General features: G+C 34.0%; 1 protein-coding gene across 4 annotated transcripts in view; it reads right to left on the bottom strand.

Moving 5' to 3' along the window:
- Sema3e (semaphorin 3E) overlaps positions 1–24782 on the bottom strand; it is a 275022-nt gene that overhangs the window by 129409 nt on the left and 120831 nt on the right. Inside the window, exon 1 of one of the 4 annotated variants that reach the window (XM_074064866.1) lies at positions 8483–8620. The exons of the other annotated variants lie outside the window; for them this stretch is intronic. The gene's annotated coding sequence lies outside the window, so the exon portion shown is untranslated. Of the gene's footprint in view, positions 1–8482; positions 8621–24782 lie in introns of those variants that run through there. 4 annotated transcript variants of the gene reach the window in all.

Raw genomic sequence — 24782 nt, 5'->3', positions numbered from 1 at the left:
AATTAACCTAGAAGGGAAATATAAATTTAATTTGAATTTCTCTGTTAGATGAAGTTAAATATCTTTTCATAGATATCAGAGTATTCTGTCTTTATTGTTTGTGCTTTTTCTCTTTATATCCATTACCTATTTTCCACTGGATTTTATCTAAATTTAAGAAATTTTCAAACTGTTCAGTCTTTCTTATGTCATGGCTGAGAGATGAAAGAAGATGTTTCCTTAACTGAATTTGTGCTCCATCTATGTTACAAAGGTGATTTTAATGTTGTATTTCTTTACTTTTGTAAGTAGGATTAATTTTTCCCTCAATTTCCTCTTTTATAGTATGAATTCTTAATTATTTGGCATTATCAATCAGTTTGGCAATTAACACTTGACAAAAAAATGCTATATTTATAATAACATAAAATGGTGTGAATCCAAAAATGAGCAAGGTTCTCAGTCTTCCAGGGGTTTAATTTGGGCATAAATATAAACTTAGACACAAGTTTAGCTGGTGTGCTGATTTCCGCACATGTCCTTTTTGAGAACAGTATATATATATATATATATATATATATATATATATATATATATATGTACATATATGTATATACATATATGTACTTTTTTTTTTGGTGGTACTGGGGTTTGAACTCAGGGCCTTGTACTGTTTGTGAAGGCATGCTATCATTTGAGCTCTTGTTTTGCTTTAGTTATTTTTCTGATAGTGTCTTGCATTTTTACCTAGGGCTATCCTTGGTCAGGATTCTTCTTCCTATGTCCCCTGCATAGCTGGGATCACAAGTATGTACCACTATGCCTGATTGGTTTTTTGACGTAGGGATTCATTAACTTTTTGCACAGACTGGCCTTGAACAATAATGACCTTCCCAGTCTCCAGCTCCCAAGCAGCTGGAATTCTAGGCGTGTAACACCATTTGGAGCTACAATAAGATGCTTTAAATAGTTAGTCAAAGCATAGGTTAAGGAAGACAGGAGTATATGTAAAATACTATGATATTTTCTAAACTACTACTCAGCAACACTTACTTAGAGGAGGGAAAAAGAGAGGAAACAAACTTCTAGAAGCACATAAAACCTGAAATGAGATATGGTAACAAAGTTTTGATTTTATTCATTTACTTGTTTTTTTAATCTAGACATAAATAAGATTCATTTTACAGCAATATTTTAAAAGCCAGTTTTTCTGCCTTAATTTTATTTCACAAAGGAATAGCTCTCACATGATATTTTAAACTTAATAACAAGATCCTATTGTTTTATAAATTTACATATATTTGCTCTCTAAATTAGATTTAGAGTAAATGGATGATGATTACTTCATTATTGGTTCACATGAATTCTTATGTTTGACAACTCTTACTTCCTATGATAATCCACACCCTGAAAAATACACTTTGTAAAATGTTTTCTGATTTGTCAACAGAGGTGACTACTTCATGCAATACTGTAATAGTTATAATTGACTATTAGTTAAAACATAAATGCATTCCAGTATTATCTTAAGTCAGAAATGCTCTATGTTACAAAGCTCATATAATTTCTACAATCTGTATTTTTAACTGAATTTAATAATCACACCAAAAAGCTGAATAGTCTATTATGTATTTCTTCATTTTGCATTTGGTCATTTTAGTGACTGAAGTAATGCTTATAAGCTGTTAATAGACAAAATAATTGTTATGTTTTTTTCAAAATTTTGTACCTTTTTCTAACAACTTTATTGACTTTTGTTCTAAAACATGTTTTTGCTAATAAATCATCTGTTACATAACAACAAACAAGCAAATCAACTAAAATTGGAGTAACTTTTTTGTTTGCATTATATACAGGATCAAACATTTGATAAATGAAATTCTTCAAAGTATTATGATTAAATTTTTTAGCTCCTAATTTGACTTCTAAATCCACACTTGCTTAGTCAAATTTTCAATTGTTATCTTTTCTTAAGAGTCAAATGGCCTTCAAAAATATAGCAAATGCAAACTAAGTTTTTGTTTTTGTTTTTGTTTTTTTGGAGGGACTGCACTGCAGTTTGAACCCAGGGCTTCATGCTTGCAAAACAGGGTCTACCACTTGAGCCATGTCTACAGCCTATTTTGTGCTGGTTAGTTTGGAGATGGAGTTTCACCATTTGCCTGGGCTGGCCTCGAACTGTAATCCTTCTGATATCAGCCTCCCAAGTAGTTAGGATTACAAGTGTGAGTCACCAGACCTGGATCAGAGTAAGTTCTTGATTCTCACCAACAAACCATCTCCTCTCTCATTCTCCCACTCAATAAATGATTGTCTCTTGGAAAAAAACAAAGATGCGTTCTTATTCTTCTTTCTCTACACTGTCTAACTTCTTATCATCACATGAAAGCCGCTCCTCTGAAGTACTGAAAGTGCCTCTTATATTCCTGCTTCTACACTCCAGGATTTCTGTGACCATCACCAAACATTTTACCTCACAGTAAACAAAGAGATCTTTTCTTATTAATAATACAAGTTGGGCCTGATTTTGCATCCTCTGCTTAAAACCTTCCAACTATTTCCTAATTCTCTTAGTCAAAGTCTGGCATGATCTGTGAGCTGTCTACCCAGTTCCAGGCTGCTCAATCTCTTTTACTCATGAATGCTAGAACTCAGATTTCAGAATTTGGCCTTCGCTACTCATTCTGCCTGGGTGTACTTGCCTGGACCTCCATACAGTCAGCTTCTCCTCCCTTTTCAAGCTTCTCTTATGAAGCTTTCCGCTCTGAGGAGCTAAGGGTCTTACCTAGGCACTCTAAGCTGCACCACTATTTATGTTCTACTGGTTTGTTTTGTTATTGTTTTTGTTTTATTTTGTTTTTTGCACTACTTCTAACTCTTCTGACAGGAAACAAGTTCTGTGAGCTAGCAACTTTTCCCTCTTAGACACTATGATAACACTACGATTTCTCCAGGGCTTGGACCAAGGTGCGCAGTCTATTTAGTGGGCACTAGACAAGAAGTGTCAAGTGAATGAATTTTTCTGAGTCTAAACATCCCTGTTATGAAATGAAGATAATAATAAATAACTAGTGGAGTTGCTGTCAAGAATCACATGATTCACAGCATCAAATGGGAAGCCAATAGATACTGGTTTCTTTCTCCTTCCTTTCATTGCTAATCAACTACCAGATAAGGGCAGTGAGTGAAAGTCTTCCTTATAGAATAGGCCTTTCTTAATTATATTCTGTCAGGTAGGCTGGTTTCACTCAGAGTTCATTTAAGCTTAAGTAGGAAATTTTGCAAGTACATAATTACTGTGATCAGTGTAAACAGCCACTGTGTATTTTAAGTTAAAACCTCAACTTCCTACCAACGAGAGTTTGGGTTAATTTTCCATTTGTTCTTTTAATCCACACCCATCTCAGCTTGCAAGAGAAAAGTTGTTTTTATTTCCTCAGGAAATTTGCTTCATTTCTTTGTTATCTATTTACTTATAAATTCTACCTCAAAATACATAAAGCTATTTCCACTCCTGACATTTAAGTTCTAAGTGCCAGAAAAGCAGTCAAATATTCCCTAAACCTTTTTTACTGTTACTTTTAAACCTTAGATTTTTATGAATTTTCCAGCCCTTAACTTCGTAACTGTATGTAAGGATAGGAACACAGTGGATTTCTATACAGGTATATGGGTTGATATAGTGGTATAGCATCACAGGTAAATTGGATTCTCTTCTCCTGATCTCTATCTAATAAAGATCCTCAATTTCATCTTCATGAAAAATCAAGCCTTCCCTCAGCCCATATGACTTAAGCCTACAAAACAGTTTTAGTAAAAAAAAATGGCTTCCAGATGCACTAGGAGTTTGCAATCTTGACACATCAAACATTTCAGTCTTGAAAATCCTAACTTTTAAGACAGACATAGTACCATAAAGAGTGACTTTGTATAAATCAGATGTTTTCTATTTTGGATACTTTCTATATTAACATCACATTTTTCTCTCAGTTACAAAAGTGATAGAATCATAACTGAATTTCAAATCCGGGAACAATAAAGTTTATAATCTTTTATATGTTGCCAAGTAAATGGAGATTGAACCTAGTGACCCACATTACAATGACAAAGAAAATAATATTGTTGTAAGGTGTATATCTGGATATAGAAATGACATTATATGTTATTTACCATTATCTGATTGGTTTGGAAGTGCTAGACAACCACTAAAAGCTCATTCACTGTTAAATGAATGACATAGATGCTGCCATGTGAACCGGATGCCTCCTAGAAGGTAATAGGCCCCCTGGGTAAGTGGGTTCTCCTCAGATGTGGCTAACTAAGAGAACATGAAGAGAGAAGACAAACCAGTGCTATGTCTACAATTCACTAATGGCTTTCTTTCACAAAAAGTAGCCTTAGTGACTAAGCTGCTAACAAAATCTTCTGTTTTCCTTTTCTGGCAGTCCTCAATTAACATTAATTCACTTCCCAGAAAACCCTGTTGTTTACAACCTGACACAAGGCAAATAGTATCTAAGAAGACCACCCATATTTTCTCTGAAACAGGAAGGGAGAGAAAATTATGTTGACAGAACGTCTTTTGTGTGGTGTGGTAGGTACTGTGTGAATATCCAGTGTGCGTGATATCCTGCTCCTTCACAATACTCACTCAGTGGAGGCATCATGGTCCTCATTTTATACACTGGGAAACAGAAGCTCACAGAGAAATTTCAAAACTTCCTAAGGTCAAACATCCTTTGCATATTGGTAATCCTGAATATAAACATCATTTTACTTATTATAATTAAGCATAACAGAAGAATTAGCATAAACTATATAACTGTTTCTTGTGCACTAAAATTGTTCATAGGTTTTTGTAAAGAAAACCTCCTAGAAGTACGTTACAGGTGTTTACCATATTCTACGCACTTAGCAAATAACATTTACCCTTAGTAAGTGGCCACAAATAGCATTGGAAGGAGGTAAGTTTTCAATATAAACCTCATCATTTTCTTATAGCAGTTCTTATGCATCCTAAGTCTATGTTGTGATAATTGTGTTGCAGAACTGGACCAAAACAGAAAAAAATTAAAAGTGGACACAGAGGATCAGACGATACAAAGATCAGAAGCAAATAAATAAATTAAAAAGTCTGTATCTATTAATCTCAAATGAATAATAGGAGATCCCTAAAAATAAAAGAAAATTTAAAAACTAAGTTAAGACATCTGGTTTGTTCTTAATGTTAACACTGAATACAACACTATATTCAGTGTTGTATTAAGGTATTCACTTCCCCATTTGTAGACTTGGAGGAATGGATGTGATGATCACAGGTTTTCCTCTGGCTTCATGAAATATATCACATCAGGAAATATATCTCTCTAGTTGGGAACAAATAAGCTATTAATTTCCAAAGGATTCTTTCCAGATTTTTTTAAATAGCTAAATAGTGCAAACCATAAGAAGATAAGAATTACTGTCAAAAATACAATTGTACATCTGTTGAGTTTCTGTAGAGTTAACAAAACAAAAGGTCTATTTCTACAAGTATGATAAATAAATTTATTCGTATTGATCTGCTTTCTTGTAATTTTGATAGGTTTCGATATAAGGGGCAAACAATGAATCAAATATAGTCTAATTTCATAGCTAAATTGCATATCATTAAGAAAAGGAGAAAATTTAACTTATGTCATGTTAAAATTAGAAGTGAAAGACTTGACAGACCTTTACAAATTCTAATGCAATCACCCAAGCCAAAGCACTATTACTTAGAACAAGTTGAGAAATGTGAACAACTTCACCTGCTGAGAGCAAGAGAATTGATGACAGAGAACAAAAAGCATGGAGAACATGGGAGACATTTATATAGGATAAAATAAAATGTCTATTTTATTCAAAGGATAAACTTTTGAGTATAAAATTATATAAGCAATTTGTTAATCTAGATATGCAATTTGTTAGTGGAGCAAGTTTAAAGAATAAGACTGAAGATCTGTATTGATTGTCAACATCAGTTCATTACATTCCATATTTTATAAAAGGACTGCCAATCATGTCCTTTGCGAATGAACTGGATTTCTGAAAATATCATTCTTGCCAGCTGGATGTGAGAGTAAAATGCATTAACATGCAGCTTCCCTGGCCCTAGACCACAATTTTGCCAGAACAGATGCTTTTACCCAGGTAACTGGCCATCAGTCATCAAGTCAAATATGATCTTAAAAATTGTTGGATTCTGTTAGCAAGGTCACTGCCCTTATCTGGCAAAAAATTCCATATGAAATTGAGAACAAGAGGTCAAGTTTCTTTTTCTGCCATCACCATGAAGTAGGAGCTTCTGCCGCTGGAAGGGGGCAAATGGATTAACCTTCTTGACTGGTAGCCACCCTTCAAAGTGATGATGTAATTCTTTACGATGCTGTGGTTAATGACTGGTAGGATTTATCACCTTAAAGCAGAAGTGTGTGTGTGTGTGTGTGTGTGTGCGTGAGAGAGAGAGAGAGAGAGAGAGAGAGACAGAAACAGCAAGAGAGAGACACAAGATAGAGAGAGAAAAAGAGCAAAGAGCGACCAAATGTGAATGTGGGAGTGACAAGCAGAAGAAAGCAGGTGGTGTATAAACTTTTACTCCAGCAACATTTTTTTTTCACTTTGCAATAGTGATAAGAAAGATGGAATTAAGGAGAATGTGATGGAGGGGATGAATCTAGCTATGATATATTGTAAGAACTTTTGTAAATGTCACAATGTACTCCCAGTACAACAATAATAAAAATAAACAGACAAAATGATATAAATAATATGAAGAAATGATTATTTTGTTTTCAATTCTTATTACTAAAAATAATATAAATTAACAGACAAGATACCAACTTGCTTAATACTATTTGTTATTGTGTCTCAGTCTGCTTTTGTAAAACATTAATTCTAGCCCTCAGAGTCTCCTGATTTTCCATATAAATGTTTTAAAAAATTGCTACTCTTAAATTATTAAATGCTTCCAAACTGTTAGAATACTTATAATGAGAACATTGTATCACATAAAAATTTAACTAGGTGATTGATAGTTGACATACTTTTTTTTGGCAAAGGCAAAATTACTAACAGAAGTTGTCACTTCTATAATGGATAGAAGTGACAATACATGCAATATATGGTACAATATTTACTTCATGTCTGTAACATATTTTGGTATACATAGTATGTGTGACACTGGAGAAGGTGTTTTAAGATAATAATTTATCTACAGTAAATTCAGCTTTTAAAACACCAATTGATTAGCACATTTGCTTTAGTTAATATAGATAACTTTAATGCATTAATGGCAAATTGCCATGGGTAAGATAATAAGTAATTAATTTCCAAAGTAATTACTTCTTTTACTTATATAATCAAGAAGACACCATGTGTAGAATCAAAAAAAAAAAAAAACCTGTATTTTCTTGATCTGATAGTAGCAAATTCTCTGACCTTACTATGAACAGGAGAATATGTTTTCAAGAGGGTCTGCTCTAATGGGTAGGGTGCCTATGTGGTACGATTTGAAGAAAAGTAATACAGAGGCCCTTTGGGCCCAATTACTTAATCCTCTCTGAGTTACTCCTGTCACTAAAGTTTTACAACTTTGATATTTCTGATTTCAAGAGACCCCATTAAAACTTAGAACCCCTGGGAGGGATTACACCTTAAATCTTTATCAGGTACTAACTGGCTTTGTCTGAACACTTTAACTGGGTCTAGCATAAACATAACATTAGATGAATCTAGAGGATGGGTGACTTCCAAGGTGGAAAAAAGGAGAAAGGTTAGCTAAGGAGCTGCATGTGTTGAAGGCAGAGAGGGGAGGATTTGAAGGTTAACACAAATACAGGCTTCATGATGTTGCCACATGGGTCAGACTTCCAGCTTCTGACAGACATCTTTGCTCTGTTGCTAAAAAAGGGAGGTCAGTGTCAACTAAATCATTTGATTCGGTCTCAGTGTTCTGTATTCAGACACACTTTGTGATACATGAAGGTGTGTTTGGACAATGTCACAAAATTCTACATAATATGTTCAAAAACTTACTTTACCCCCCTCAACCTGCCAAAAAATATGCTATTTATGGTAAATTTGTTGTATGGTGTAGAGGATTTTCTTCATGCTAATTTTGATTCTGTCTCCATTTCTTCTAGAACAGTGATTGTCTTGGTTGCATATTGGAATTGCTTGGAAGTTATAAAAATGCTTACTCCTGGGTCCCTTGCCAAAAAAGTATTGTATATTTGGTCTGGCTTTGGGATTTTTAAAAAAATCTCCTCAAGTAATTCTAATGTGACATAAAGATTTATAACCTCTGTTGTAGAATAATTCTGCTAAAGATCAGTTATTACATAAGATACAAATATTGCATTCACATAATCACAGGTTCACAAGCTTGCAAATCAGTTACAAAGAATTGTCAGGATGCCAAAATATTTCAGACATTATCTTATCTTGAGTCAGTAATAGGAGGAAAATAAGACTAATCACTCACATAACATCAAGAAGGGGTGTGAAAAAGCTCTCTTGCTTCGATATTGTATCAACAGACTGATAATGGGAGCAAAAAATGCAAAGAGGCACATTCCAATATAGAGAGATATTGTCTGTATTTTGAATGTCCATCAGGCATCTGATACAAATATAAACAGAAAGGTCATTCATGAGATATAATCCTACCCATCTATACATTTTAATTAAGAAAGTAACAAATGTTCATTTTAGAGAAATTAGAAAATATTAGCAGGATATGTATGTGTATATTTTCTTTATTTTTTACAGGAGTAAAAGATCCACTTTGACAAGTACCTCAAATATCTATCAATTTCTTTTGTCTTATATCTTTTCACAAGAGGATTCTAACATAACTGGACATTATCATTTCCTCACAATGAAATGATTCTTATGCTTTCTTGTCCACTAAAACCAGTATTAAAAACTTTCCTGTTTATTTCCTGTCATTAAATCCTCTACGCAGTAGATAGAATTTTCAGAATGTCTGAGGTGATCTTGTCCCATCTACCTGCCCCTGAGTGCTTCTTAGTGGGCAAGGTTTTGAATTAGCCATGAATCCATTCATTCACTGAAGCTGGAGTAGAGGGCAATTAAATAAAATTTGGCACTGCAGCATGTTGCAACAGTGGAAAAAATGCAAAGATAAAATATAGACTTTATCTCACTATGAGATAAAAAAAAGTCATAATTTGCTAATATTTCATTGTTTACCCCAAAGGAATGAAAAGAACAATGCTCAGTGAGGTGAATGGTAGGAAGTGCTTCAAACCTATAGCGACAAATTTGTCAAAAATTTTAAGTATTTCGGTTTCCAGGATTAATTTAACAGAATGGTCATCCTCATGAATGCTTTCTCTTTCTCAAATGCATCCTTATTTTACCTCTTTGAAATTGCATAGTTAGAGGGAGCAAGCAAGAATCTTTTTTTTTTCTTTTTGTTGTGCTGGGTGGGGGTACACTGTGGCACTTACAAAGGTTCTTACAATGTATCAACTATATCATACATGAATTCACCCCAGTCTACCTCTCTTCTTTATCCTTTCCCCCAGTTCATGGAACAGTTTCAACAGGTATCATTTTTGTATTTACATGCATTTGTATACATTTTTTGCAGTGTATTCATTCTCCTACCCTCTTTCTCTGCCACCTGCCCCCACCCCCCCGTCAGGACCTATTTCACCCTCCTGTTTTCCGATTTTGCAGAACAGAAAAGAAAAAAGATAAAAAGAAAAACATAACATTTAGAGATGAAGATAACATGCTGGCAACCCCAAAGACGCTGAATATCCATAGGTAAATTACTTATAGCTGAAGATTTTGATTTTTATCTCCATTTAGGACTCACAAACTGGAAAATTCTTGAAATACATGTTGTAGATTGCTGACATTCATTTATTGCGTGCAGACATTAGATAAGATAAAGCAAAAAAAAAAAAAAAAAAGATAAAGCAGGAGAGATGGCCATTATATTCCAAAAAGGCATTGCATTTTATTCATCTACTCTGAAATTTCTAAAGCAAGAAAGCAAGTAAATCAGCTAATTATATTTTAGATATAGTCTTATTTAATAGTATCTGAAATTAATAACTTATTATCTGAGGTTACAATAAAAAGTACTGAATAAAACCCAGTTTTACTAAATTGGGTAAATAAACTATTTTAAGTCTAACAACCTAGCTATTTCTGTACTTTAAGAATATATACATTTGCCTGTATTTGAATTCTGGTAGGAATAAAATATAGTATGTTATTTTAATATTATCAATACAATTTTTAAACATTGTTTAGTATATAAACACAAAAATATTGAATTGAAAGCTTCTCCATCACAAATTGAAAACATTTCTCTCAGTTTCTTAAGTAAAGACTAAAGCTAGATTAAGACTAAATTAACAGTGTGCATATTCTTTAAAGAGAGAGAGTGAGGAGTTGATATCTTTGAAATATAAGAGGGAAAACATCATATTAATGATAATATGAAAGTCTCTGTATTTGTTTTAATGAATTGCCATTTATATCTGGTTGTTCCATTTCTTTGTGTTTGCAGGTAAGCCCTTGTTCACTCACTTCCAATTACTTAGATGTCTCTTCTCTGGTAATAGGTGGCTACCACATCACAGCTTTCTAGTTTTCAGTCTCAATTAAAAAAGTGATAGTGAGTCTTGGCTCAAAGTCAAGGCTGTGACCCCTGAAACCATCACATCTACTTTAATCTCCCAGAGCTCTGTTCCTTGAAATTCCCTGGACAGCATAATTACCCCTTCCCACAGCTCTTCCAACTACTCTGCACACAGTTCCCAGGGGAGGCAGTCCAGAGAGGCCATAAATATTTTTAAGTTGGAAGCAAAAAATGAGTACACATTTTCTAAAAACAAACTATTTATGAATATAATTTGCACTCCATGTGAATTGCACAAACACATCTTTTAGATTATATATTAATTCCATACTTTTTAAGTGAAGATGACCTTGACACAAAATTAAAAGTCTGTGAAAACTGTATTTAGGCCATATCGTGTCACTGAAGGCAAAGGTATCACTTGTTCTTCTTAAAAAATATACACATACAAACACATTATATATACATTCACATACAAAAGAAATGATTTTGCTGGATAACTAACAATGCACTTTTAGAAAACAAATAATTTCATGTGTTTCTGGAACTTGTAAAATAGGTTTTCAAATGTCATCCACCAATTATACATGTTCAAATAACTGTCATACTATTTTGATCAGGCTGTCAGCATCTCTTCAAGGCATTTTGTGTAAGTGGACAACAGGTTCGAGTTTAGGATTGCATCAACAAGCTACTGATACCTTTGTAGTTTTTTTTTTTTAAGATTTTGTTTTCTTAGAACATGAAGATCACTAACAGAAACTTTATTTATTGTTGAATGTCACTGCACGTCAATGTTTAATCAAACTTTAAATGTAAAGTACTCATTTTATTGGCTGGCAGAATGTTATGGTAAATACACAGTCTAGGTCTGTTCCCTTCTGTAATTGGGAACTACCAAGCTGAAGAAGGGAAGAAATCCCTAATCTTATTCTTAGGGGGAAAAATGATTAATAAAGCAAAGTAAAACCCAGATGGTATTATTAACTAGACATTCCATGACAAACTGAAATTAAATGGACATATGTTGCATCTGTCAAGGTAGTTGTTTTGTTTTTATTTTTAAGAATCAGAACTAGGAAGTGTAATGGTGGAAAATTCAATCTTGTTTTGCATAATCAGTTAATATCATATTTACTTATACATTTTCACTTGCCTACAGGTATGTGTTTTTTTCTCTATGCATATGTATACTTAGTGAGAAATAAGCTATTTTTCCCATGCATTATTTTCTCATTCCCATTGAAGCATCAATCACTTTTGCCAATAGAAGTTAATTAATTGAAATGTACTTTATCCTTGCCAAGGCAGAGAGGAGATAATTAGGCTAAAAAGTAGCCTTGATCAGAGAGGAGAGAGTAAGCTAAACTCGCACTGGGCCACCCCATTCAGCACTTCCTCTTCTTCTTTTCCTTCTCACTCCTGCAGGCAGGGGAGCTGAGGCTCTCAGGAAACCTCCCATCCTGCAGTGTTTGAATTTCATACCATTTAAAACTCAACAAAGGGCTTTACTTATGAAAGAAAAAGAAAGTCCTAGATTCCAAGTGAATGTTGTTACAAATTACTAAATTAAACATGAGTAGTTCTCCTTTTGTTTTAGGGATTATTTGAAATATCAGTACAAAATGTCAGGAAAACTGACAGAAAATGATACTGACTTCCTGTGCCCCACTACATCCTGGTTCATCCTCCCTGCCTTGCTTGGAGGAGTGGAGAGTGTGGCACATTCCTATCACGTACCATCCTCCATCACAAAGCACTGCAGAGGTCTGCAACTCGACATGATTGTTAATCCATTTTCTGAATCCTTACCTTTAGCTAGAAATAAATGTTACCATGGATATTTACTTCAGCAATGGGCAAGGTCTCTAGATTATTAAAATACTATATTTAATTTATTTTCCCTCAAAACTGAGTCTCATAGCGGCAACGTAAATAATGTACAATCCCCCCCATAATCAATATTTCCTAATAAAAAATTTATAATCAAAAAACTGAATTTCTATATAAAACAACTAGTTGTGAGTTGTGATTTTCTTAGGTTATTAAAAACATTTTTATATAGCATGTCACAAACCAACCATAAACTCATTACTTAACCTTGGATTTACTTGTTAATATAGTTACTTCCTTGTTCTGGACTAATTTCTAGACTCACCGATATATAATACAGTCATAGGCACTGGCTTTACATTTTCCCTCCTTGAAAGAAAATATATTGTCTCCTTCAAAGAGAAATTTCTTTTCTAAATAGGCATTTAGAAGCTTACATAAATTTTAAATATTGTTTGATGGAGATACAAAGATAATTCAAATATTTTGGTCCTCTTTTTCAACTTACTAATTTCATTTGAAAAAAATCATATTAAGACTGAAATATTGAAGAAAAATGTTCAATACAAATAAGGATAATGTAAATTTGAGATACCTCAGAATGTAAGTTATACTTATAAATTCTTAACATGAGGAGTTTCTATCATTTGATTTTGACAGTACTGAGAGATAACATTTGGTTAAGTAACTGAATATAACTCAATAACATGTAGACTTTTAATAATTGCAAACTCTGTAATGCTTAGAGCAGACAAAATACATTTATTACAACTATTAACAACATTATGTTCTGATATTTTCAGTGCATCAGTTTAAGAGTCAACATCAAAGGAGACAAAATTGTGTGTTGAACCAGAAGTAGGGAGTTAGTATTTCCTTCTTCATCGGCCACATTATGCTTTTAAGTCTGTCACAGAAAACAGAAATGCTTGAGAGATTGTTTTTATCGTACTTTCCAGTGAAACCTTAATAATAAAGGATGTACAAAAATACACTTGATACATCCACAGCTTGAATGTACAAATAGCATATAATATATAGTATTTATTATACATGAAAGGAATTTGTCACCATCAGGAAAAATGTATCCACTTCATTGAATGCTTTACTTCCTGAAGTAAAATTTACCCTTGTGACTCCCAAAATGAAAGAAACATCACATCCTTAGTGCTTCTTTAGCAACTCGGCCTTGCTCCTTTCAGAGTCTATAAGCACATGCACTTAAATTGAACATCTGCCTTGATGGGGAAAGACTTCAGCAACAGCCTTGATGTTCCAAATCACATGATTTACAGCTGCCTTACTCTGGAAAGAGCATGACAGACTTTGCTCCCTGGCCTTTACACACTCTATTCTCCAAATTACAAGTTAGTTTTGCAGAGGCAAAGGGAGAGCAATGAAATAATGTTACTCCAAGAGTTTGTACTGAATTCATTGCTAACTTCAAAAGCTTTATTTATCTAAAAGTTTAGGAATAGAAAATATTTGTATTTTTAAATTTAGTTAAAATTATACTATAGGATGTGCTGCTTTAGTTATATTTCCCTCTAAACTGTGACAATGATAAAGGGAAAAAGGTCAATTACTAAGTAAAGGGTTTGCAATGCACTAGTTACACCAGCTCTTTCTCCTCTCTGTACCTACTTCTGAGGAAATATAATATCTTACTTGCCTATCTATTCCTTTATGTTTATCATGCAGAATTCGGTGAAGATTAAAAAAAGGGATAGAAGAAGTCTAAAGCAGCAAAATTAGCACAAAGAGAAGAAAGGTAAAAGGAAATACAAGGGTGAAGAAAAGAGAATCAACCTAGTGCAAAAATACCTTCAGAGACCAACCTTCAGTGCTATCAATGGACTCCATACACAGTTGTGCAATACAAGATGAAATTTCCTGGCTTTTGCCAACTAAGGAGATTAGAGAAAGAGTAATTTGAAAGATGAGGGGCACAGGTAATATTTTAGGTGGATCTGAGGTAAATGGAATGAGTCTGTAACAGTGAGGACCTTGGTGAAGAACAGTTTGGAGAGGGTGAGAAAAGTAATTACCAGAGTTAATTTCATTGGAGGGTTGGAAATCTCAAAGCTATTTTTCCATCAGAGGCAGGTAAATGTATTTGAGGCAGGAATGAAGGAGAAAAGAGAATCTATGGAAGAAACAGTAATTTGAGCAATTGCATGTGGCAAATGCAGAAAAGCATGACAAGTGAAAGTTGGGGCTTTGTAGAGAGAATGGAAAAAACATAGTCCCAATTTAAGAAACATTTATGAGGGACATCACAGAATGGACAAGCCGCACAAAGGAAATTGGCTATTACACTGTAAGGATTAGACTGAAGTAAGAGAAAGAGAATTAACACTGTGATTCTTCGTAAAATGTGTTCTTTAGTCCAGAAATAAGAGACAGCAAGTGAGAGAGCATTTACAAAGCATAAAGCATAGCTGAGGAGAAGAAAAGGTCCATGGTGATGGTTAAACCAATGACTAAAAGTAGAGATTAGGGAAAGAAAAATAGGAAAGGGGTTGATAGAAAAGCTGTACAGATAAATATTGGTTTTGGTATGAACTTGGGTTCAAGTTAAGCCTGTCTTATTAGTTATTGGATCTTAAGGCAAATCAATTAGTCTCATTTTTCCTCATTGCCCTTACCTACACAATGAAGTACTTGCCTGACAGAATTTTTGTAAGGATTAAATTCAGTGATTTATGTGAGACAACAAAATAATCTGCTATTATGTTTATTAATAAAAAGAGGTCTAAAGTGTACCAGAAGAACTCAGAAGGCTGTTCAATTCCTTTCCTTTCTTTCCTTGGTGATGTCCACAGATGCCTCAGGTCCAGACTCCAGCACAGCCCTTCCTCTCGGGCCAGCTCCCTACTTCTTCCTTCTACCATCTCAGATCTCTCTAACTCAGCCATTGTTTCTCCTGGGATCTAGTGCCCTGCTTCATAGCATGATAAAGCTCTTCAATGGAGTTCTTTTTTTTGCTCATAAACTTTTACCTTGACTTGGACTTCAACTTGGATTATCAATTGTAATGAATTTCCTTCTCACTTATCTAATATTCTGAAAAAAATTCACAGTTTTTGGCATGTCTCGCCCTTCCTATCAACCCCAGTTCATTCTCAAGCATAACCCCAGAGTCTCCTTTAGTTATAGATATACTAAATTGTTTAACATTCCTGGAGCACAATGTGTACTTACGTCTCTGTGTCTTTTCTGGCATCCTCATCCTCTTCTCCTTAGAAAATTTCTCAAAACTCACATGAAACCCTAAAACTATATCTCCTTCCTCAGGCTGAGGAGCTTTTGTTACAAGTGCCACAGCTCTGGGACATACCTCTTATAGAACTAATCACAGTGAGTTCTATAATAATCATTACTTATCTTTAAGTAATCAGTACTTATCTTTTCTTTAAGTCCTATCAAACTATGTGAATCATGGTGGCTTTGTCTTACTGATGTTTGCATGCATACAATATGGCATAAATAATGAACATAAAAGCTATTACACCAGAAGACTCATTACAGCTGTTACGTTCCAGACACAATTAAACTGTAAATAACCTGTGAGAGATGCCTTTCTTATTGTTGCCATTTTACATAAGAGGAACGCAAGACATGAAGAGCTTAAATATCTTGCCCAAGGTCACAAACTTTTTACAGGTAGGACTGGGACATGAGCCAGGTTACCTGATCTAACCAATATTCCTAAGAACTATACTCTCCTCTCAAGCCTAGAGCTTGTCATATGCCCAAAGGATAGCAGGTACTCAAGCAATGTGTGAATGATGAATGAGTGAATAATCTGCATTTGAAGAAGTCTTGCAATAAAATCAGACCTCAGGTTCATTATTATTGGCACTATTGGTATGTTATCTTTTTTCCTGACAATTTTTTCATCTCTTTGTTCTCTGTAGAGTAAGCTTCAAACCATTCTGCATCAGAGAGATTTCATACATTTAAATATTTATTGACTGCCATTTACAACTTTTCTTTCAAGTCATGTCTAAGTAGAGTTTTTTAAAAACTGCATTCATTAAGAGAATGGGGAATCTCAAGAACAGGCCTGGCCAGACAGCTAGCTGCTCCTCTCTCAGTTACCAAGTTCCCTCACCAATGAAAATACCTTGGAGAGAAACATTTGGTAATAAAATCAATGTTTCTTTCTCCTCTTATTCCTTTCTCTCTTCTTATCAAGTAGCACAAAAGTTTATCCACTTTTCCAAACACCTCCTGCTCTACCACCACTTCTACTCTACCAACAGAGACAGAAAGAGAGGTGTCAATAGAGATGAAGAAAGGAAGGGTGAGAACAAGCTCAAGACGAGGCCTGCAGTAATAAGGGGTAATAAATCTTAAGGAGACAAAACCATCTTTATTATCTGTATGAAAATTGCTAACTCCAACTTTATTTAAAAGTTGTAAGTGCAAATGTACCTTCTCCAATACAGAAACTATTGACAGGGTAGAAATAGGGTAGAAAATATTATTGAATCCACTTAAAGACAGTCACTCAAAAACAATTTTAAGCCAAATTTAGGGTTTGCTTTTTGGTCACAGTGAATGGGCCAGTTAAAATTCTTTGTAACTGGTCAGCTACAGATACCTGCCTTAGAGAATAAGCTGAAATGTTGCCAGCATTGCTGGCTGGCTCCCAATAGTAATCTGCCTTCTTTCATTTTGGGCTGTGCAAGTGTGGGGCATGAGGTTGTGGGGTGAATTAGATGTCAGCCACTTGGCTAACTCCCTTTTCTGCAGTGTGCCTGCAAATAGAATGTTTTCACTGCAGTTAATGGATACTTTGGTCCCTGTTTTAAAAAACACCTGGACCTTTTTAGATTTTTTTAAAATCCTATGTATAGGTATACAAAATGTCAGTAGAACTTCAATAAGGACCTTTCCAGAAATTTTGGCCAATGAACATTTTTTTAAAATCACAGTTCTTCCTATAATGCCCTGGATACCAGTCTCCAGGTTCAGCCTGACACGGCTAATTAAGAAATAATTCTATTCTGATCATGTACAATTTATAATGACATAAGAAGATTATCTACAAGATAATTAACAAATTATATTACTGTGTATTAGCTAGAAAGAGGTAGTATTAGAAGACCATTTCTGGAATTTCATTTTATTTTCTCCTAAAGCCAAAATGATAAGTATAGGCACATGGGACTGCATTACTCTACCTGATGTAAAATACAGATTATCTCATGACTGATTATTGAGAAAATATATACTAAGTTTGTCAAAAAAAATTCAATACTATTTTAAGCAATAGTTTTTGAAAAAGTACTTGTCAGTGCTCCACCTGCATCTCTTCAAATCATTTTGCTCACTTTTGTTTGTTTGTTTTAATTTGTTCCTCTAGCTTTGTGGGCTTTTATTTCTGACATCTCATATTTGTGGCCATCTTCAAATCACTGCTTTTAGCTACTGGAGCTGTGCTGTCAACACAAAAGAGGACCAGAGATGCCTGGGAATTTATTTTATCAGGTAGTCATTGATCAACATACCAGGTATAGGGTATGACCCTGCCTCAACCAGTACATGTGTAATGGTTAATTTATATTGTAAAGCTTTTTGTGGGATCAGGCTAAAGCTACCTGCTACAGGATTTTGCTTGTGGTCACATCTTAACTTGTCTTTTCCTGTCCTTCACTGTCCCGATTTCCCAACTATACCATTCTTTCCTGGAAGCACTTTCTTAATAAGTCACTTGCACATCAATACCATGCTAGGGTCTTTCTTGGTACATTTTCTGTTGCTATAGCAAAATATGTAATGGTGAGTAGTTACAAAGAAAAGAGGTGCATTTAACTTACTGTTTTGGAACCTGAAGTCCAAGATCAGATAACCTCATCTGCTCAGTCTCTAAAGAGAAGTCCCTTGGGTGGGTCACAACAGGAAGAAGTGGAAAATGAACTCATACAGAAGCCCAGCACATGGGGTGGCTCACTTTATAACAATCCACTCTTCTGAAAACTGATCAGATTCTCAAGAAAACTACATTAATCTGAACCAAGGGCAAAGCCCTCAACTACCCAATCACCTTCCTCTAAGCCCAGACTCCTAAAGGTCTTGCCATCTCTTAGGGATCAAGCTTCCAGTACATGAATCATTAAGGAACAAACCACATCAAAATCATACCAGGGTTTTCTGGGGAATACATCCTAACACAGTAACTGAAATAACAATTGTGACATTATTAGGAAGATACAAAGGAGAAAAACAGTATGTTTTTATGACTGTCTTTAAGTATGATATCCTTCTATTTGTCTTTCTGCTCCTGAGTCAATAATTAATCCTTCATCCTTTGGTTCATCATGTATTTCACCTGAGACTTTTTTCCCACTTACACTTTGTAAAACGCCTTGTCTTACTTAACTTCCAACATTTTTCCTAACCATCCTTAGTGAACCAATAAGCACAATTCTCAGGATTGACGAGAATGCAGTTAGGAAGGTGAAGAAATGTAAAGCTGTAACTTTTAATTTACTACTTATAATAGATAAGTATAGCACAGGCTAACAACACCATCAGTATAAAGAGAGGGCAGATCCAAGAAAAAAGACAGCAGGATGGCAGATGGCAGTGGCAAAAAGAGCTAGAGGGAGTATGCCAGAGGAAATGAGCCTCAAAGATTTCTGTTCTGTGCCAGCACACACTACATACTCAGTGTGGCTCTGCTTCTTCATTATGATGAGCAGTGTTAAGGACTGAGAGGTCTGTTTTCCATCTTCCTGACCTCAACTCTTGGTGAATAGGAGACTGGACAGTTTCTACTTGTATTTGTACAGTACTGACTTTTAATTAAGTCACAGAGAAGAAGAAATTATTCAAGGAAGAGGTCAGAGGATGGGGTCAGGGAGGAGCCAGAGGGATGACATTTTTAAAAATGTAACAAATTCCATTATGAATAGATGACCCTGTCTTTCAGTCTCACCAATCTATGGGAACTGCATTCAGGAAGGTGATCCAATAACTCTGTCCTGTCCAACTTACTGACTCTTCTGAAATTGAGCTTTCCCTTCTTTAGGGTATTTGTCCCTGTTAGTCATTCTGCCATCTTGAACACTGTCTTCTCTTGAGTTCCTGATAATTCTTTGTTTGTTCTTCTTTCTGTCTGCCCAATCACTCTTTCTCCTTGGTTGATTTTTCTTAATTTTCCCATAAACAATGATATTGTTAAGTCCTTCCCATTCTATGTATTCTCCTTTAGCATCTGCATGTTATCATTTTGATTTTAAATGCATATCAAGGAATCACAGGATAATACTGATAATATTAATTATCAAATATATTCATAATATTTTTAAGACTAAATTCTGCATAATTAGGCAAGAACATGTCTTTTCTCTGCATCCCCACTGCCTGAAACCTAGATGATGACTGGAAACCAATTCTTGAATAAATAACATACAATCAAAAATAGTAAACATACTATGCTTTTCAGAAAATGATTTAAATTCACATTTTAAAAAAACACACAAGAGAAACATTACCTTCACTTAATTATACTAGTGAATTATGAAAACTATTTTCTGTATTAATTAAAATATTGACATCTAATACTTCATGAACTATATAAACCAATAAATTTACTTTAGTAAAAATAAGATATGGTTTTGGGGACGATTATAGTTTTTACTTATATTAGCTAAGTTTGCTCACAAAAATAGTAACGATAAATTTTTTACCTCTTAACAGAAAAGTCAAATCAGTAGAGAATTTTATAAAACATTTAATATACTAATATTGTATAAGCCCACCTGACATACTTTAGAGAAACAGATATTCTCAAATAATTCAGAAAAACAAAAGCAAAATTCTTTGAAAAATGAATAAAAGAGCCAAATTTATCTCCAAGACCTAAAAATTTGAAAGCTGAGAAATTTCGTGCTGTTTTAGTACTTAGTCAAAGCAAAAGGAAATTCTAAATTGTTTCATTACTCACCAAGTTAGCAATTCTAGGAATTCAGAGAGGATATTTGTGCAGGGCCCACACCACATTCCTAGAAGCAGGTGGTGTGCTTTATGAATTTAACCAGTCATTGCACATAGTATAGAACTACGGAACTTGGATTATTAAAATAGTGTGCTTTTTAAAAGTTTGTCTTTGAACAAAGCTATACATAACTTTAAAATGTTTTCTTTCTTCCGGATCTTCTTTTAATCCTGGGATTTAATATTTCTCTCTCTCTCCTCTCTCTATTTTTTTTTCTGCTTTGTTTTCTATATTTGTATCATGAATTCAACTCTGACTATCCACCTGCTGTCAGTTTCCAGGCGCATCAGGAATTCCACCGTGAGAAATCTCTCCTGGAGTCTCTAGCCATTTAGCACACCCTCTCTTTCTGAGATCTCTCTCATTCTCATCTTGGAGATTCCTTTTACTCTTTCCTTTTCCTAAGATCTAACTTTGTTGTTAACTGTCCTACTTTGATGGAGTATGTCACTTAACAGTCTCCTAAGGAGTGATCCATCAAGGTTACTCTTTGACAATTTCCATGTATGGAATTTGTTTATTCCATCCTCTAAGTTAACTGATACTTTACTGGATATAGAATTCTACATGAGAAATCATTTAACAATGAAATTTAAATGTATTTTCTATTTTCTCCTGGATTGTAGTATTTGAAACTGTGAAAAAACAAGGCAATTCCAATTCTTAAAAATCATGTGTCCTGTTTATTTCCACCAGAACTTCAGGGATCCTTCTATTTTCCCCAAGTGTTCTAAAGTGTTATGATGACCTGCTTTGGTATAAGTTTGCATTCATTGTACTGGACCTATCAATATGCTAATAAATTTCTTCATGTACTAAGAAACTTTTTTCACTGACTTTATTAATGACTTTTCTCACATATGCCCTGTTTTCTCCTTTGCAATGCTTACTTTTTGAACTTCTGGGTTGACGTCACATTTTCTTATTTTTGTATTTACATTTGTGATTATTCCCTCCAGTTCTGAGATATTTCCTCAACTTTAATTTTCAAAAATTCTTTTGAGTTTTATATTTCTCTTTTCATATATTTTAAAATTCAGAGAGCTGTTTTATTTTCAGCTTCCATTTAAAATAGCAACTTGATCTTGTTTCATGGATGCAATATATTTCTAATTTTATAGAGACCTTTTCTCTGTCCTAGGATAGCTTCTGTTTTCTCCATGATCCTCTATTCATGTTATTTTGCTTCTATATTTCATTTTAGAAGTTTTTCTCAACTTTCCAGTGATTTTGGATCATATGCTTTTGTTTAAGAAGGACTTGAGAATGGATCTCTAGAGCTATGGCCCAAACTTGTCAATTGTGACACTGCCTTAGAGAAAGGGTTAGTATAGTCTATTTATTTAGACTTGTAAGATTTCTCTGAGAAGAATTTCCTAATTGTGCTTCTTCAGAGTTGCTAGCACCCTAAAGCCTCAGAAGAAGGCAGTAGGCAGTTATCAATCAATAGTGTATTGAACCTGGCAGGAACTCAATCATAAAGGTTATTTGTATGCAATTCTTCCAAATTTTCCATTCAAGGACATATTTAGAGATTGAAACTGGACATGGTAGTATTATGTATACCATGGAAATTAGCAAATGCTATAAATCACTGCTTTTTCTAGAGAATTGGCTGTTAAAGATGTATCAACACACTGCTTATCTTGAAATTTAATATTTACTCTTTCTCTTGATTCCCCTGCATCAGTGAAAAGATGCTCTGTTTTATCTTCAAAGAAAAAACTTTCATTCTTTTCAGGAGTAAGGGAAATGATTAGCTACATAAGATGGATGATTTGAGACTCTAAGTGTTTGTTGACCAAATTCCCAGCTAAAGTTTGGAGCACAGTATTTACCCTAATTTCCATGGGTGCTTGACACTCTCAATTTCTGAAGCTTTGAGTGATTCTATGGAACAAATCATGTTTCTTGATCTATATCTCAATGGGCTTAAGAATTCACCTTCTTGGTTCTGACAAATTAATTGCAATTACACTTGTCAGTATACTATCTACTTTTCAAAATTAAGTTTCTATTGTTCTTCCTCCCTTGCTTTTTTTCCTAGTGGTTTTCCTTTTAAAAGCCCTTTATTGTTATATTAAGATGATTTGAGAAAACTGAAAAGAGATAGACAAATGTTGCCAACTATTTTATCCCATTCAGTTAAAATATGATAGACTCCTGGGTGGCCTACGGTCATGTTGGTAGATCTGTTCGGGCTAACTTTATGTTCCTGTTATTGGTTAATTGTGACTCTCCCAACAAATATGTTCAAGTCCTAACCCTTAGTACTTGTGAATATGACGTTTGCTGGAAATAGAATCTTTGCACATTTAATCAAGGTAAGGTGAGGTCATATGTGATCCAGGTAACCTCTTATCAGTCTCCAGTATTATAAAAACCAGGACATTTGGACATTGAGACCTAGGGAAGACCAAGTGACAGTGTAGGAAAAGAATGGAGTGATGCAGCAGAAAGCCAAGGAATGCTGAGGATTGCTAGTGATCACTAAAAGCTAGGCAGTATCAAAGAAAGCTTCCTACAGGGAATGTGGTTGTATATGCACTGTAAGAGTGAACTTCCAGCTTCAAGGATTACAGAACAGAATCCTGTTGTTTTAAACAATTTAGTTTGTGGCACTTTGTTATATCAGCCCTAGGAAATAAATGCAATTTGCAGCAATCTGGTTTCAAGGCTTTGCTCTTTCCTTGGAGAGGGTAGGAATAGAGAGAAAAAGAACTGAAGAAGAACCATACTAATATAACCTTTCTATCATTGAGCCTTGAATCAATAGAATATGATTGGGTTACTATTTCTGTCTACATCTTCCCAATTATTTCAGCTGCAGTTTTAAAAAATGAATGATTAACTAAACAAAAACCAACAAATAACTTGGCTTTAAAGCAAAAATAATCCATTACCTTGTATACACATTATGAAAATAACATATTTAATTACTGATTTTACATAGGTATGCTTATGTGTAGTTTGGTCGGGATATTTATCATAACATCCCATTTGGTAAGACAAAATTAATGGTCATCAAAGTTAGCATAATGATGATATAGAATAAAACTGAAGTAAAAATTGTCTCTATAATATTCTTTGTAAAAACTAACCATATTTCTAAATTTGGAAACTCAAATAAAAAATAAAATAAATTTTAAGGAAAGAATAAAATTCTTAAATATCCCAAATCACATATATAGCATCAGTATTTTCATATCTTTCTTTGAAGTTAAAATAGCCACTCAATATTATCAGAGATGGTTATTAGAAGCATTGCTGTAATTGACAACATGGATTGTGTAAGTGTAGTTAGAATGTACCAGAGTTGGGCTATTAAAATAGCTAAAGTAGTAAACTGTTAGCTGAAAATGTGTATTATCAAAACCACAAAATTTGACATAAACACTACTGAAAAACTTCCTTTAGTACTTCAAATTATGTTAAACATTCACTCAATTAGGTATGTAGGCAAGCAAGAGACCTGAATAAAGCCAAAGACTTTATCACCAAGGCTACTTGTATTCAAGCCTGTACTTGTTTTAAACATTTTCACTTACTGAATCTATTTGCAAAGTATGTCCCATAAAATAAAATGTAGTGTATTTAAATTAAGTTCTCAAGTTTTTTCATAAACTGTTCAAGCAAATGCATTTTTTCTGAGAGAAAATATTATAAGAACAAAAAATTCAATGAAAATGCAATGATTTATTAGTTTTCTCTATGTGATAGTATTTTGGATTTTTTTATGAACTATACTTAAAAGGTTTAAATATGTGAAAACTATACTTTCAAGTAGTGAAGTATTTTTTAATTAATGAAAATTTTATATCTTTACAAAAATCTTCCAAAGTTGAGATTAAAAGCGTGTTCCATTGCCTAGTCTACCCTCATTAAGGGTTATCACTCTGGTAGAGTATTTGAAGTCACTCACATAGAGATCATTGGAATGTAACATAAGTGTTTTAAATAGTAACTAAGGAATTTTATAACTTCTAGCTCTAGAAGTCAGCTCTTCAGATGACTAGAAAATCACATGGTTGATGAAAGGAAAAAATGGTCACTTTTCTTCTGTTACATACCATGGTAACTTAGCAAGCTCCTTACAGATAGCAACATGGCTTAAAACTGTACTCCAGGAATTGTGTCAATATATTTGCTTATGACCTTTCTTTTCTGTTAATGGTGACAGATTTAGGAAAACATAAAGGAATAGAAAAGTTAATAGCTATCTCTGTGTACTCTTGGTAATTAGTGGAAAATTGATCACTCTGTCAAAAATTAGTAAATCATTAATAAAATAGACATAACAGCATATGGTAAGAAAAT

The sequence above is a fragment of the Castor canadensis genome, chromosome 2 (genome assembly GCF_047511655.1).
Source record: "Castor canadensis chromosome 2, mCasCan1.hap1v2, whole genome shotgun sequence".
Taxonomy (NCBI): domain Eukaryota; kingdom Metazoa; phylum Chordata; class Mammalia; order Rodentia; family Castoridae; genus Castor; species Castor canadensis.
The sequence above is the reverse complement of the archived record's forward strand: the minus strand, read 5'-3'. Positions and strand labels throughout refer to the sequence as shown.